Source organism: Oryctolagus cuniculus, chromosome 17, assembly GCF_964237555.1.
Source record: "Oryctolagus cuniculus chromosome 17, mOryCun1.1, whole genome shotgun sequence".
NCBI classification, from domain to species: domain Eukaryota; kingdom Metazoa; phylum Chordata; class Mammalia; order Lagomorpha; family Leporidae; genus Oryctolagus; species Oryctolagus cuniculus.
This window is the reverse complement of record NC_091448.1, coordinates 13,516,959-13,532,778: the sequence shown is the minus strand read 5'-3', so window position 1 is coordinate 13,532,778 and position 15,820 is coordinate 13,516,959. Positions and strand designations below refer to the sequence as shown.

At 51.1% G+C, this 15,820-nt stretch overlaps 1 protein-coding gene across 1 annotated transcript in view; it reads right to left on the bottom strand.

Moving 5' to 3' along the window:
* PITPNC1 (phosphatidylinositol transfer protein cytoplasmic 1) overlaps positions 1-15,820 on the bottom strand; it is a 277,922-nt gene that overhangs the window by 196,232 nt on the left and 65,870 nt on the right. The window lies entirely within an intron of this gene.

The window sequence follows — 15,820 nt, the reverse complement described above, 5'->3', positions numbered from 1 at the left end:
GTTGGTAAGTTAGAGGCAGCACAGCAACCAGGGTTGTGGCGTAGCAGGTAAAGCCAGTGTCCGTGATGCCAGCATCCCATACAGATGCTGGTTCAAGTCCCGCCTGCTCTACTTCCAATCCGGCTCCTTGCTAATGTGCCTGGGAAAGCAGCAGAGGATGGCCCGAGTTGTTTGGGCCCCGGCACCCACATGGGAAGACCTGGGCTCCAGTCTCCTGGCCAGCTCAGCTCTAGCTATTGCAGTCACTTGGGGAGTGAACCAGTGGATGAAGATAGATAGATTGATCGATCGATCGATCTCTCTCTCTCTAACTTTGCCCTTCAAATAAATAAATAAATCTTTAAAAAAGAAAAAAAAAGGAGGTAACACATTCTAAACTAGTGCTGCACTGCCTTAAGTATTTTTCAGAACAAGGTCAGATGTAAATTAACAATGACAGCAGCCCCGAGAGAATTCTATCAGCTTTTGTGGTGAATTAGAGATGAATGATTGGATGTAAAGTCAGGATGTTCCCAATTTAGAACAACAAAGTATTTCAACAGGGGATCGTGAGTTTTTCAATGTTTTTATTTATTTATTTGGGAGGCAGAGAGAGAAAAAGAAAACTCCCACCTGCTGCTCATTTCCTGGCCAAGCCAGGAGTGGGAACTCAGTCCAGGTCTCTCATGTGCGAGGCAGGGGCCAACTCCGCGAGCCACCGCCAACTGCCTCGCAGGGTCTGCGTTCACAGGAAGCTGGAATCAGCAGCAGAAGCGGGACTTGAACCCATGCACTCCAGCCAGTGGCTTAACCATGAGGCCAAACACCTGCCCCGAAATGTATGTTTTTAATCTGGAAAATGATGGCTGCAAAGATCTTAAACTTCGCAAAAGCGAAGTTGGAGGACAGGAAGTGGCAGCTGGGTGCCAGCGTCCATCTCAAGGCCAGGACCCTGCGCGAGGCACAGAGCTAACAAGCGTGGAGGGAGAAAGGCTACCCCTCAGCCGCGAACGGCGCCAGCTGCAGCACAAAACTTTCCACTCCTCAGCTAGACACAGAGCTGTGTTTTGAAAATTAGGACCTCTATGCTTTTCAAACAGAAACTCCACAGTGTGAAGCTCCAAGGCCCCCCAGGACTCGAAGGCAACCAGTGCAAGCTGTTGATCCTGCAGCAGAAGCTTCTGGTTCTGCTCACTTAGCCGTGGGGATGACGGACGGACGGGCAGAGGGATTTGCAGTTCTTGAAATCAACAAGCCCGTAAGGTCATAAGACACCCTCGGCTCCAGAAAATGTAATGATTAAACCAGAATCACACACCCCCAAAGTGTCAATTCATTTTAATGCTGATCAAAAAATAAGAAATTCGTGTTATAAGATGGTACTGCTTTTCAGCTCCATGACCACTTTATCATAAGAAGGAAATATTTTATTTTTGTTGTGTCTGGGATTTCAACTCTCAGTCCTCTGAGGAGCAGTTAAAAAAAACACACACACACAAACAAGGCTGAAATTCTTTATCTAGAGATGTTTTGGCTGTGAAACTTCCTTACAAAATCAGCCTCAAGTCCAAATCCTGCTCCAGTTGGGCCCATTATTATGAATGTGAATCAAGAAAGGTCCCCATCATCTCTGCAGACATTCTGTAAGCAAAGCATCCGGGAACAAACTGGGATCTTTCACTCCCACGTCCCCCAGGTCCAAACCCACCACTCCTGCAGACCAGCGCAGGAACAGGAATTTCTAATGAGGATCCTTCAGTGGCGGAATACAAGCTCGCAGCCAGCAGAGCCTTTCTATAAAGAGAAGCCAGTGGGGGAGGCATTGAGCACTGTGGTCAGGACGACACCTGGGACACCTGCGTCCCACATCAGGGTGCCTGGTTCGAGTCCCTGCTCTGCTTTCCATCCAGCTTCCTGCTAATGCGCGTCTTGGAGGCAGCAGGTGATGGTTCAAGTCCTTGGGTTCCTGCTGCCCAGGACGGAGTTCCAGGCTCCTAGCTTTGGACTGGACACGCCCACGGTGTGGCAGGCATCTGGGGAATGAACCAGCAGATGGAAGACCGCTCGCTCTCGCTCGCTCGCTCTCTCTGTTACCCTGCCTTTCAAAGAGGTAAAAATAAAAACTTTAATACAAAGAGAAGCCCGGTGTGGAGTAGGGCAGGGGATCAGAGAACTGAAAATCACAACCACTGTGCTCAGTTTTGCCACAAAATGAACTCCGAGAGCCTAGTGAGTGTTGGCCTCTTCTTGGCTCAGTGCAGCACCCTCAAACACGGCCAACTGATCGACCAATTGCTAAAGTTCTTTCCAGCTGCAGAAAACTCTATTTTTGGAAAAAGCACCATTTGCAAAACAGCAATTTTCAAATCTGGGCTTCATTGGCAATAATTCATGCCTCCTGGGACTTCCAAAACCCAAGTTTTCTTAAAAGAGGCCACCAAAGAACCCAAGCAGTCCTACTATCTCCGGCCTGCGGATTCCATTGTGTCTTGCGGGACCACATTCTGGTTGGGTAGGAGACACCATATCCTAGATCTTTATGCAGAAAGCCAGGATATTCTTTGGTGTTATCAGCTCAAATGCCACAGAGTTGAAAAAGCTGAGTGGGGGTGGGGTGGGGTGCAGCAGTTAAACTGACACACGGCATGGATCAGAGGGCCTGGGTTCGAGTCCCAGCTGCACCGCCACACAGCAAGGATCAGAGGGCCTGGGTTCAAGTCCCAGCTGCACTGCCACACGGTACAGATCAGAGGGCCTAGGTTTGAGTCCCAGCTGCACTCCTGGATCCAGCCCCCTGCTAGTGCTCACCCAGGGAGGCGGCGCTGATAGCTCAAGTAATTGGGCCCCCGCCACCCACCTGGGAGGCCTGGATTGAGTTCCTGGCTCCCAGGCATGTGAGGGAGTGGATCAGTGGATGGATGGGGCCTTTCTCTCTCTCTGCCTCTCAAATAAACTTAATTTTTTTTTCAAAAAGGATTAAAAAAACCAGATGTGAAGCAAAAGATATGAAAAGTGTAATCCTCTTGTGAAGGAATGATTAATTATATGATTAACTACATGATTAATCGTATGATTACTAAAAATCTATCAAAGACAGATCAATTTCTACCCAGGATAGGAAAACCCATCTATTCAAAATGCTTTTGATTTGCCTTTCAAATAAATCTAGGAAGACTCTATTCAGGATAACTGTATTAAAAAACTTTAAGATTGTATATTTTAAAGTTTATTTAAAAGCTGGTTTTCTTTCTTTTTTTTTTTTTTTTAAAGATTTATTTGAAAGGCAGAGTTACAGAGAGGCAGAGAGAGAGAGAGAGGTCTTCCATCTGCTGGTTCACTCCCCAGATGGCCGCAATGGCCGGAGTTGAGCTGATCCAAAGCCAGGAGCACCTTCCGGGTCTCCCACGCAGGTGCAGGTGGACTTGGGCTTCCACCACTTTCCATCTTCCACTGCTTTCCCGGGCCATAGCAGAGAGCTGGATCAGAAGCAGAACAGCCAGGACTTGAACCGACACCCAAATGGGATGCCAACACTGCAGGTGGTGGCTTTACTGGCTACGCCATAGCACTGGCCCCAAAAGCTGGTTTTCACATGAAAAGTTTCCTTTAAAGTGTAGGTCTTCCAAGAGATTCATGTTACAGATCACTGTGATGTGTTCAACAAGGACTTACAGTAAACCGCAGCTACCTGCAGCTCAGTTAGGACGTTAAATTATGATTCAAAGTAGGAACGCTCACCCAATTCAGTGCCTCGATGACGCAGAGGCTGGGCTGCCCTAAGATATCAGACAACAAACAGTTGTGCTTCCTCTAAAGTACAGCAAATCCTGGCACCTTAAGGAGGCAGCACTGCTCGCTTTCCGCAGCACCTAAGCCTTACTCCCCGAGCCCTGCAGAGTCCCTCCTCCACACTTCCCTGGACGTTCCTCTAGCCCTTGGCACACACCCCTGGGACTGGTGACCATCCGGCTTCTCAGTCAGTCTGCAAATGCTGAGGGCAGTGTTGCAGCATCCACGCCCTGCGGTGTGTTTATTCCTAACAGAAATGCCCTCCGAAAACATCTTATCCTACACTCCACTTCCTTTCAAAGTCTTTTTTGTTGTCTTTTATTAAACAAGGTGACACAGGTCGCAGGGACTGGAAGCTGCCTGGCAAAATTCACTTTCTCCTCCTTCCCCAGCACAGCGCTGGAGCTGGCCCCACAGCTGTCTGCACGGATCTTGCTCCTTACAGTGGGAGACAGCGAGGGATGGGAGCAGGGCCTTGAGACAAGAAGTGTGCCTGGGCCACACCCACTCTTCTCTTGACAGCCTTGGCCAGGGAGATGACAAGGCCTTTGGGAACGGAGGAGCCCAGGATGGAAGGAACCTGAGTCCGTACAGATCTGGACAAACAGAGGCACCCGTGGATCCCACCTCCTGCTGTTAACAAGAAACAGTCACCCCGAGTCACAATGCTGTTGGACTGCTTGCTCAATCAGCTTGGTCTTTTACTATGACCATGACATGCGTACTTATAGCGGAAACAGTGAAAAAAATACGTGAAGCAGAGGAAAAGTCACTACCACTACCCCTAAACAACCGTTATTAATATTCTAGACTTTTCTCTAGGCCTACCATAAAAACCCCACAGACACGTAGTTTTTACGGAAATGAAACCATACTGGCTGATAACCTCTCTCACTTCCTAGCATCTTCTATTTAACACGCTGAGACTTTTCCAAGTAAAAATAATACATCTATCATTTTAACAACTACCTGATATTCCATTACTTGGATACACCAGCATCTATCTAATCTCTCATTATTGTACACTGGAGTTTTCTTTTTTAAAATTCTGTGATAAACAGCACCTCAGAACATTCTTACCCACAGGCCATCTTCACACACCTGTCGAATTTCTGTTTTTCTAGATCTCTAATCTTAACAGACCCATGCAGACAGAGAAATGGTCCCTCTTCGCAAACCTGCATTGAGCCATTTTGTCTGAGAGATATTTGCAAGGCCACATCCATTTGTTGCATTTTTGTATTATTTATTTATTTGAGAAGCAGAGTTACAGATAGAGAGAAGGAGGGACAGAAAGGTCTTCCATCCGCTGATTCACTCCCCAGATGGCTGCAACTGCTGGAGCTGGATCGATCCAAAGCCAGGAGCCAGGAGCTTCTTCCGGGTCTCCCATGCGAGTGCAGGAACTCAAGGACTTGCACCGTTTTCCACTGCTTTCCCAGGCCATAGCAGAGAGCAGGATCAGAAGAGGAGCAACCGGCACCTGAACTAGTGCCCATATGGGATGCTGGGCGGAAGTTCAGCCTACTATGCCACGGAGTCGGCCCTCATTCGTTGCATTTTTGCATGAAGTCCCATTGGTGCTGCATCATCTGTAGACGACGTGGACATCAAACAAGGTTCCAGCTTGTCAGCCACAGGACGAATCAACGACTCTCTACTACACCAGAGCGTCAGGCGAACGGCTCTTCCACAGTACAGCGCTGGTTATAAGCACGCAGGATCAGACCTTGTTGCCTGCTGACAAACCTTGATCTACATCTGTGTTGCCAATTACTTGTTCAACAAACCTGTTACTTTTTTGGAAATAATAAATAATTCAGGGAAAGTCATTTTGAATCCTCTGACATCTGTTGCTTGTGTGACTCTGAATTATTCATCAGTGAGCATAAACAGTATTAATTAAAGTACTGAGGCGAGCATTGAAATAGAAATGAGCATTGCAGAAGAGAATGCCTTCACTCACACAGCACACTGCACATGTCACTGACCAGTTTCCTAACACACCAGTCCTTAGAAGGTAAATGAACGGTACCTTGCGAAATCAGGAGGCAAGATTTAAAGATAAGCATTATTTTATGGTTCCAATTTTTTCTCTCTCCTTCAGAAAACAAAAAAAGCATAATCTTCGACTTACTTGGTCTCTTTCCACTTGTTCTTGGTTCAGAGGAGAGTTATGGGATTCAAAGAGAAAGAAATTCTTTTCTTTAAAAAAAAAAAGGTTTATTTTTATGTATTTGAAACTCTATAGGGGTTGCAAGGACCCAAGCACTCGGGCCATCTTCTGCTGCTTTTCCAGGAGCATTTGCAGGGAGCTGGATTGGAAGTGGAGCAGCTGGCACTCAAACTGACACTGATACAGGATGCCAGCACTGCAGGCAGCGGCTTAACCCACCGCACCACAGCGTGGGCCCAGAAAGTCTTCTTGATTGAGAGTCAAAAAGATGACAGTGACGATCAGGAACCACATCATCGCTTGCTCATTTGTAAAGGGAGATGTGGACACACGAGTGGAAGAGCTGCACCGCCCCGCCCTCAAGTTAAGGAGGGCTCAGTTAGTCCAGCCAGTGACGTCTTCCCATGACAACTTCACCATGTCCTTTTGACAGAGCACTTTGTGTGTCCAAGAACAAAAGAGGAAAACCTGACAGCCTGGCACCAAGGCCCTCCCGGCTGACCAAGGGCATGCAGGGTGTGTGTGTGTGTGTGTGTGTGTGAACATGCAGGCAATGTATCAAAGAGCACAGCAAACAAACATCCCACCTGAGGCTGGGGCCAGGCAGAGTCTCACTTGCAGAGAAACCCGTGTCCCCATGTGGCTCAGCTACCATTGGGTGACACCCAGGGAACCTGGCCTGCTCCCTCCGTCCTCAGTACCGACTGCTGGAATCACTGTGGGCAACCCAGGAGCAGTCCGGGGAGCAGGAGGAGGGCAGAGAACAGAGAGGCCAGAGGAAGGAAACACACAAACCCGCACACACGCAAGAGGGACAAAAGCACAAGGCTGCTTTGCGGTTTTTCCCAAACCTCTGAGTTCAGAGGAGCGACCGGTGCTGGCGCGGGCTCGGGGCCAGGGGCCACTAACGGCTGGTTTGTCTCTGCAGGTCGGTTCCCCAAGACCTCCCAAGGCTTCCAGAAAGAGGCGGCGAAGCCTGGTTTCCAGGGGACCAAGCCTCGGTGGCTTCCCCCAGTCTGCTGGCTGCTGCTGTCCCCTGCGGAAGGAACTGGACGCAGGGCAGGAGATGGTGGAAGGGAGCCCAGGGGAGAGGGGAAGAGAGGGGGCCGGGGCTCGTGCGGCTCTGCTCCTTCATCACAGCGGGAAAAGCAGCCAAGGCTCTTGGCTTCCCAAAAAGAGGCCAAACAGGGACGCCTGTGTCTCCTTTAGGCGCTGCCCAAAATGGATCTGCGGATTGAGAAAAGCCCAGACGGGCTCTCCTGGGTTTCAGGCGATGGCCTGAAAAGGGTCTCTTTCAGAGAGGCAGGGGACTCCCTTGGTGCTGCCAGTGCCACCCGGCCAACCGCAACCCCCGTCCAGCTGGGAGGAGCCAGGTGCCCACAGCGCCTTCCTGCCATTTGAACCTCCAAACACAAACGCACCCTTCAACACCCTCTATTGTGTAAGCAAAAAAGGCACCGCCTCCCAGTTTTCCAGGACAAGCAACAAACAGGCCCTGGGTTCAGGGTTCAGGGACTGCAGGGTGATGTACCCAGACCGCAGGGCTGTGGAACACCCCCACACGCAGTGAGTGAGACATTTAGGAGAAGGAAGTGGGGGGTGCTCCTGGGCTCCCTCCCACTGCAGTCTGGAGGGCATGGGGGAACACACAGGGCAGGGAAGGCTCAGGGCCCATCCAAACCTGGCCTTGAACTCTATGAGCCAATACCCCCTAAGGGCACCCGCGTCCAAAGCCAATCCCCGCTGTGAGGACCCCCACTCTCGTGTATAGAGGCGGGGCCCTAGGGGCGTGGTCAGCACTAGATAAGGTCCTCAGGGGTGCAGCCCCCACAATTGGGTTTGGGGATTTTGTAATGAGGGAGAGAGCAGAGGGCGCACACACACACACACACACACACAATCCCTGGTCTCTCCCCATTGAGGTCCTGTGCCACCTCGGGACGCCGCCAACAAGGCCATCTCTGGAACTGCGAGCTAAGTCAACCTCTTTATAGTTACCTGGCTCCGGTGTTTCAGTAGAGCAATGGGAAACTGCCGAATATATTGCCTAACGGTAAAGATGAAATACCAGACCCCTAAGACAACACCCAGTGTTTCCAAACATCACCGTGCCTGGGAATCATCTGAGGATTTTTTTTTTTTTAAGATTTATTTATTTACTTGAAAAGAGGACAGAGGGCCGGGGAGAGAGAGGGAGGAAGAGGAAGAGAGAAAGAGATGCTGGTTTACTTCCCAGATGGTCACAACACGCTGAGCCGGGCCAGGTGGGAGCCAGGAGCCAGGAACCCCATCCAGATCTCCCACACGGGTGCAGGCCCAAGCACCCCTGCCTTCCCAGGCGCATTAGCAGGAAGTCAGATCTGAAGCAGCTGGGACTCAAACAGCTACTCCAACATGGGATGCCAAAATTGCAAGCAATGGCTTAAATCATTGCACCACAACACGGGCCCCTCATCTGAAGATCTTGTTCCAATGCAAATTTTTTTGCAATTGGGCCATCTTCTACTGCTTCCCCAGGTTATATCAGAGAGCTAGATTGGAAGTGGAGCAGCTGGGACTAGAACCGGCACCCATATGAGATGCCGGCACTGCAGGCGGCGGCTTCACCTGCTACGCCACAGCACCAGCCTCCAATGCAAATTCTTTATTTTTATTTTTTTTTTATTTCTTTGACATGAAGAAGGAGAGGCAGAGAGAGAGGTCTTCCATCCAATGGTTCACTCCCCAGTTGGCCACAATGTCCAGAGCTGCGCCAATCCAAAGCCAGGAGCTTCTTCTGGGTCTCCCACATGGGTACAGGGGCCCAAGCACTTGGGTCATCTTCTACTGCTTTCCCAGGCCATAAGCAAAGAGCTAGATCGGAAGAGGAGCAGCTGGGACACAAACTGGTGCCCATATGGGATGCCAGTGCTGCAGGCAGAGGCTTAGCCAACTACTACGCCACAGCACTGGCCCCCAAATGCAAATTCTGATTCAGAAGGTCGGGGTGACATCTGGGACTCTACATTTTTGGGGAGTTCCCATAGCTGCTGACCACACCCTGAGTAGTAGTCACCACCCAGCTGCCCATGAGACTCACTGTGCATTCCGAAGGGAAGCCCATGATCCTGGCCCAACTGAATCAGCAACGCCAACAGGGGGCCGCCACTGCCCCCTCTCCCCACATTTTCCAGGATATTCTTACAGGCAGCTAGAGCTGAGAACCCACTGGCTGGACTAATTCTGGCTCTCATTATCAACTGGAACTGTGGACCTAAGAAACGCAATTTCTAGGTTTATCACCAGAAATGTGGGCTTTGTCTGCCTAGAAGGATTAGTATAGACACAAGTGCACACTCTGGAAGCACTTTATGATTCTGGTACCTCCCCTGCCAGGTAAGTATTGAAAGCATTTTGAATGAAGACAGAATATACTCAATAATCAAATTCCACAAGTAATCACTGCACACCAGCCCTACAGAAAACACAATCTTTTAAAGATTTATTTGAAAGGCAAAATTACAGAGAGAAAGGGAGAGAGAGAGAAAGAGATCTTCCACCCACTGGTTCACTCCCCAAATGGCCACAATGGCCAGAAGCCAGGAGCTTCTTCCAGGTCTCCCACATGGGTGCAGGGGCCCAAGCACCTGGGCCATCCTCCACTGCTTTCCCATTAGCATTAGCAGGGAGCTGCATCAGAAGTGGAGCAGCTGGGACACAAGCCTGGGCCCACACAGGATGCCCGCAGTGCAGGTGGCAGCTTTACCCGCTGCGCCACCACGCCAGCCCCAGAAGATACAATCTTTGGTTCAGAGATCCCCTTTTGCTCTGTGATCTCCCCATGGCCCAATTCCTTAACTCACAATTGATTTGTAGTGGATTTAAGTCCCAATGGCATCCCAGGGAAATCCTCTGAAAATTATTTCAGCTCTGGACTCCCGGCAGCATCTGATTACCGATGCAAGATCCACAAAGCAAACCCACATTCCCTCCCCTCCCTAATCCTAGCCAGTCCTGTGCTCCCGGGTGGAAAGAAGGCTCTCAGCTGCCAACTTTCTGTGCAATCCACAAACTCCATCCGGGCACAGGGCATCACTTCTGCCAGCCGCCAACAGATGGCATCAGCGACTGTGCAAGGTCATCTCAGTCTCAGCCTTGGCCTTGACCTTAATCTCTGTCACCTTGCTGGGTCTGAAAGGGGAATGTCTTACTCAAAACTTGCGGAAGGTGAGAAACCATTCGGTCTGCATGCAAGCGTGTTTGTATAACGGAACCGAGAGTGCAAGAGTGAAGCCCAGCATGCCCAGCAGTCTAAGGAACAGTGCACTCAGCAGGTGGCATGTTGGATTAGAACCACCAACCAGTGTGAAGAGCCCTGTGTCCCCAGAGAAAGCAAAAGAACCTTCTCTCAGGAGGCCAGCCCATAACCACGGCAGCCCTGCGTGGAACTAGTGAAGACCCTCCGACAACCAGAGCTCTGTTTCCTCTGGACCAGCCCGGCTTGTGGGCTAAGAGGACCAGCAGATGCTCCCCAGAAAATGGGACCCGCTGCTGCAGCACAGAGCGTTCACACCACATCCGCGTGGTCCTTGCTGCAGGAAACCCACAGGCGAACGCCAGGGTCGTCTTGGTCGTTCAAAGGCACCGGCCAGCGGATCCTGTGGATCCCAGATCATCTCAGATGAGTGATCCTTAGCAGGGAGTGACTGCCTGGAGACATTCGGGTGGTCCCTGCTGGGGGAATACACAGGATGCTACCAGCTTCTAGAGCCTAGAGGCCAGAGGATGTTACACATCCTACAAGGCACAAGATGCACCTCCCCTCTCCCGATCTCCAGACAATTAATTATCCAGTCCAAACGTCCATGGTGCCAAGGTTGAATAACACAACTCCAGAGGCCAGGATGTGGGGCCAAGAAAATTAAAGTTCCAATAGTCAGTTTCCCAAGGTTGTCAGGGAAAACATCGTGCAGGGAAAGCTAGTGAGTGGGAGCTCCTTCAAGTTCTGATGTTGAAGCCAGCGCTCCCAAGCCTTCCTGGGGCCTGTTTTGAGAGCAGAGTGTCCCCTGAGCTTGCCAAGGCCTCCCTCTCACTGACCCTTATACACGCTTTGCTCCATCCACTGTCTACCCGGCCCCGGCCTGCACACGCTTCCCCACCACGACGCACAGCGGCTCTTTCCCACTCTCGACTAACAGGTGTTTGGCCCAGTGGTTAAACCAGGAAGGGTGCCCAGGTCTCACAACAGAGTACTTGGAATCCTGGCTCCAGCTTCCTGCTATTGCAGACTGCGGGAGGCAGTGAAGGTGCAAGACACTTTAAAAAAAAAAAAAAGGAACCTGTCTTACCCAAAGAATAAATATCTCTGAGGCCATATCTACATAAATAAACGATTGGATGAAGAAATAAATGCAGGGTAAGGGGGAAGCTTCCTTACAAAATAATTCCACATAATAAACACAGAAGGAACGAGAGAAACAGAAAATCACAGAGCGTCACAAAAAGAGTGGCTGAGGGCAAGATCAACTGAAAAACAACATTGCAAAGTTTGAGAGCAAAGTTTGAGGACAAGTCCGGATATTCGCATCAGCTCAAAGCATTTGTTGGGGTGGGCGGCTGGACGCTGCAGGGGAGGCCCACGTCCCACACCAGAGGGCCTGGGTTCAAGCCCCAGCCCTGCTCCTGACTCCAGCTTCCCGCTAATGCAGACACTGGGAGGCAGCAGCGGGGCTCAAGTGGCTGGGTCCCCGCCACCCAAGGGGGAGACCTGGATTGGGTCCACCAGTCCCAGCTTCAGCCTGGCCAAGCTCTGGCTGTTGTGGGCCTTCGGGGACTGAACCAGTGGATGAGATCTCTTTCTCTCTCTGTGTGCCTTTCAAATAAATAAATTTAAAAATTGCTACGAATAGTAAGTAATGCCTGTGGCAGTTTTAGTTATGTCTATAAAGCCTCCGCCATTCCTCTCGTGGGCAGCAGGGTTGAGTGACTGCGTCTCCTGAACAGAAAGCAGGGACCCTGTTAAAACACAGAGGCTGGGGCTGGTGCTGTGGCATAGCAGGTAAAGCTGCCGCATTCCCTGTGGGCACCAGTTCGAGTCCCGGCTGCTCCACTTCCAATCCAGCTCTCTGCTATGGCCTGGGAAAGCAGTGGAGGAAGGCCCAAGGGCCAGGCCCCTGCACCCATGTGGGAGACCTGGAGGAAGCTCCTGGCTTTGAATCAGTGCAACTCCAGCCCTTATTGCCAATTGGGGAGTGAACCAGCAGATGAAGACCTCTCTCTCTCTCTCTCTCTCTCTGTCTCTCCTTCTCTGTGTAACGCTGACTTTCAAATAAATGAATCTTAAAAAAAAAAAAACAAAAAACACACAGAGGCTATTCTGCATCTCTAACAAGCTCTCAGGTGATGCAAGGCCGATGGTTGGAGGACAGCTCCTTAGGTCCTGGATGGAGACCACAGGAGTTGCCCTGTGTGCAGAGCAGGGAGGCTGTGGCCAAGGAAGCGGGTTAGAAGGGAGCTCTTGCAGTGTCTACAGCAGGGGTGAGGATAGCTCCTGAGCTAGCCTGGGCCTACTGCAGGGTCTAGGGAAAACACACCCATGGGGCAACAAACCCAGCTGTGGTCTGGTGAGCATCACTAGGGCCCTCACTGCCTGCGAGGAATGAGCCAGCAGCTTTCCCGGTCCCTTCCTCTTGCCTCTTCCCAACCTCACCACACTCTAGCTCAAAGAAGCCACCTGATCATTCCTGTGGCTTCCCCACCCCTCCCAAGGGGGTCCCAAAGCAGGCCCCAAGGTAGCATGGGAGACAGCTGGTGGATGTCTCCAGCTCAGCTACTGAACCTGGACCTCACGTGTCCAGAACAGCCTGATGCCTCCAGCACTCTCTTCCTCTGTCTGGACAATTCCTGCAACTCTGCCATCGTCACTGCTGGACCCCCAAGACCAGCCCGTTCCCCTCGAGCGTTCCTCTTGGGTTTCTTCCATGGTGGTTTTCCCAGCTGCAATCAACAGCGCACCGGGCTCCTTGTCAACATCTGCGTGCCTCCCAGCACAGCAAAAGGGCAGGGGCCTCCTCTGCTCCCCACTGCACCCCAGCTCCAAGCCCAGGGCCTGGTGCGTGATACCAAACATCCAATGATACCCACTGTATCCTGCTCAGCTCTGACACTCAGCTGTCTTTAAACACCCAGGTTAAGGACCACCTCAGTCACCAAAAGTGATTTTGTTAACTGATTCTTCTTCTTCTTTTTTTTTTTTTTTTTTTTTTTGGACAGGTAGAGTTAGTGAGAGAGACAGAGAGAAAGGTCTTCCTTCCATTGGTTCACCCCTCAAATGGCTGCCATGGCCGGTGCGCTGCACCGATCCGAAGGCAGGAGCCAGGTGCTTCTCCTGGTCTCCCATGCGAGTGTAGGGCCCAAGCACTTGGGCCATCCTCCACTGCCTTCCTTGGCCACAGTAGAGAGCTGGACTGGAAGAGGAGCAACCAGGACTAGAACCCGGCGCCCATATGGGATGCTGGCGCCACAGGCGGATGATTAACCTAGTGAGCCACAGCGCCAGCCCCGTTAACTGATTCTTAATCATTTTCCTTGGGACGGCTTTCAGGGAGATCAGGGTTGACTTCTTGTGGGGCTTAGTTCTGAGATCACAGAGATATTTTGACACAACTCCCAAACGCAACATGCACCTGGCAGTGGCTGGCAGGTGGCCCTGCTTTCCAGATACAGACTGTGTTTGCCCTGGGTGACAATAACCTGTAGAGCAAATCTGATTGGGGCACAGGCAAAGCAAGTCTCGTTAGATTCCTAAAAGGTCAAGTCCATATAGCATGAGAGCAATACCCAGTTCCAAACACAGTTTTGTTTCATTTTGTTTTTTTGACAGGCAGAGCTAGACAGTGAGAGAGAGAGACAGAGAGAAAGGTCTTCCTTTTGCCGTTGGTTCACCCACCAATGGTCGCTGCGGCCAGCGTGCTGCGCCGATCTGGCACCAGGAGCCAGGTGCTTCTCCTGGTCTCTCATGCGGGTGCAGGGCCCAAGCACTTGGGCCATCCTCCACTGCCCTCCCGGGCCACAGCAGAGAGCTGGCCTGGAAGAGGAGCAACTGGGACAGAATCCGGCGCCCTGACCGGGACTAGAACCCGGTGTGCCGGCGCCGCAGGCAGAGGATTAGCCTAGTGAGCCGCGGTGCCGGCCGAACACAGAGTTTTGTAAAGGGCCATTCAGTCACCAAGCAGAGCTGAATCAAGTGCCTGTGACAACATGCGTTAAGTTAATGCCCCAAGGCTCTGGATCAGAATAAAGAGGAAGAAAGGTCAACTGCAGCCTCTCTCACCAGCCCACAACCCCCTCCCCGAACCTTGCATCTGGAAAGAAATGTGAGTTCATAAAAACATCTCCGCAGTGGCCCAGATGGCCTTCCAGCTAACACGGTGACAAAAGCGGCCTCCCAGAAGGAATCAGATGGACCTGAGCACGAGAATGCCCAGTTCTCACTTAGCAAGAATGCCCAGTTCTCACTTAGCAAACTGCAGGATCGAAGCCCTGTTAAAGCAGGAACACGCTCTTCCTTTCACAAACCCCGAGGGGCTACTGGACCGGTTGGGGCAGAGAATGAGGAACTCGCCACTGAGGCCCACTCGCCATCCGCCAGCTCTGGGAGAAAGCAATGAAAAGACCAGATCAAAGCATGTATCACCTCCCACTCCACCTCCTGCCCGGGGCCCAGGGCCCACCGGCTCCATGGTCGCTGTGAGTGTCCCACCTGCTCCCTGTTCACAGCATCGCTTTTGGATGGTGGCACAGCAGGTTAAGCCACCTGCAATGCTGGCATTCCACGAATCCCAGCTGCTCCATTTCTGATCCAGCGCCCTGCTAATGCGCCTGGGAGAGCCGTGCAAGATGGGCTAAGTGCTTGAGCCCCTGCACCCACGTGGGAGACTCAGATGGAATACCGGGCTCCTGGCTTCAGCCTGGCCCAGCCCTGGCCATTGTGGCCATTTGGAGACTGAACCAGGAGATGGACGGTGTTGCTATGGCCTTCTCTCCTTCCTCCCCCTCCCACTGCCCTGTGCTGCTCCTGGGGCTTCTAAGGACCCCTCCCCAAACCCTCACCTTAGGGTCTGCCTCTAGGGACCACTCTAATTCAGGTGGACATTCAATAACAAACTCTTCAAGTCACAGTTGTACAGTGCATAGAGCCAGAGTGCAAGGTGCCCCGGTGCCCTGACTCATGGTGCTACTGAAGTGAGCCCGCCTGATGCCAGCACAAAGTTCACCAAAGGCCGGCACATGGTCAAATGATCCAAAACAATCTCACGACTTAGTACACTCATAACACTGTGCTGGTCTTGTGCGACTTTAAACTTGGCTTTCAGCTGAACTTCCACAAATCATCCAGGTGTTTCACACACTGAATTTAGGACCAGGTTCTAAGATTGTTGTGGAGTTCCACGGCTCCAATCCCAATTTACAGCTTCCCTGTCTCAACTTCCTCTTGGAGCTCAGCGGCCTACGGGTCCTTGAGGACTGGAAAACCAATGAATTAATCAAAGGGAAAATGTTCTGTTTCCCCCATTTAGAAATTCATTGAAATATAGATGAAGTCCATCATGAACAGCAGGACGTCCTCAGAAAGCCATCAGCCTAAATGCTTTTATGAATAACTATTATGTTAGGAGCTCAAAGAACTCCTTTCAGCCAGATGAATAATCAGTCCACTGAGGAACACTGGGAGGAAAATGGACGTTAACACACATCTGTACGTTTTCATCTACTTACATGGACATATCAAAGAGCATTCCGTTTTATTATTTTATCTTTTTTTGTTTTTTTTCAAAAGGCAGAGAAAGACAGACAGTGATCTTCCATCCAGTGGCTAACTCTCCAACTGGGGCTGGG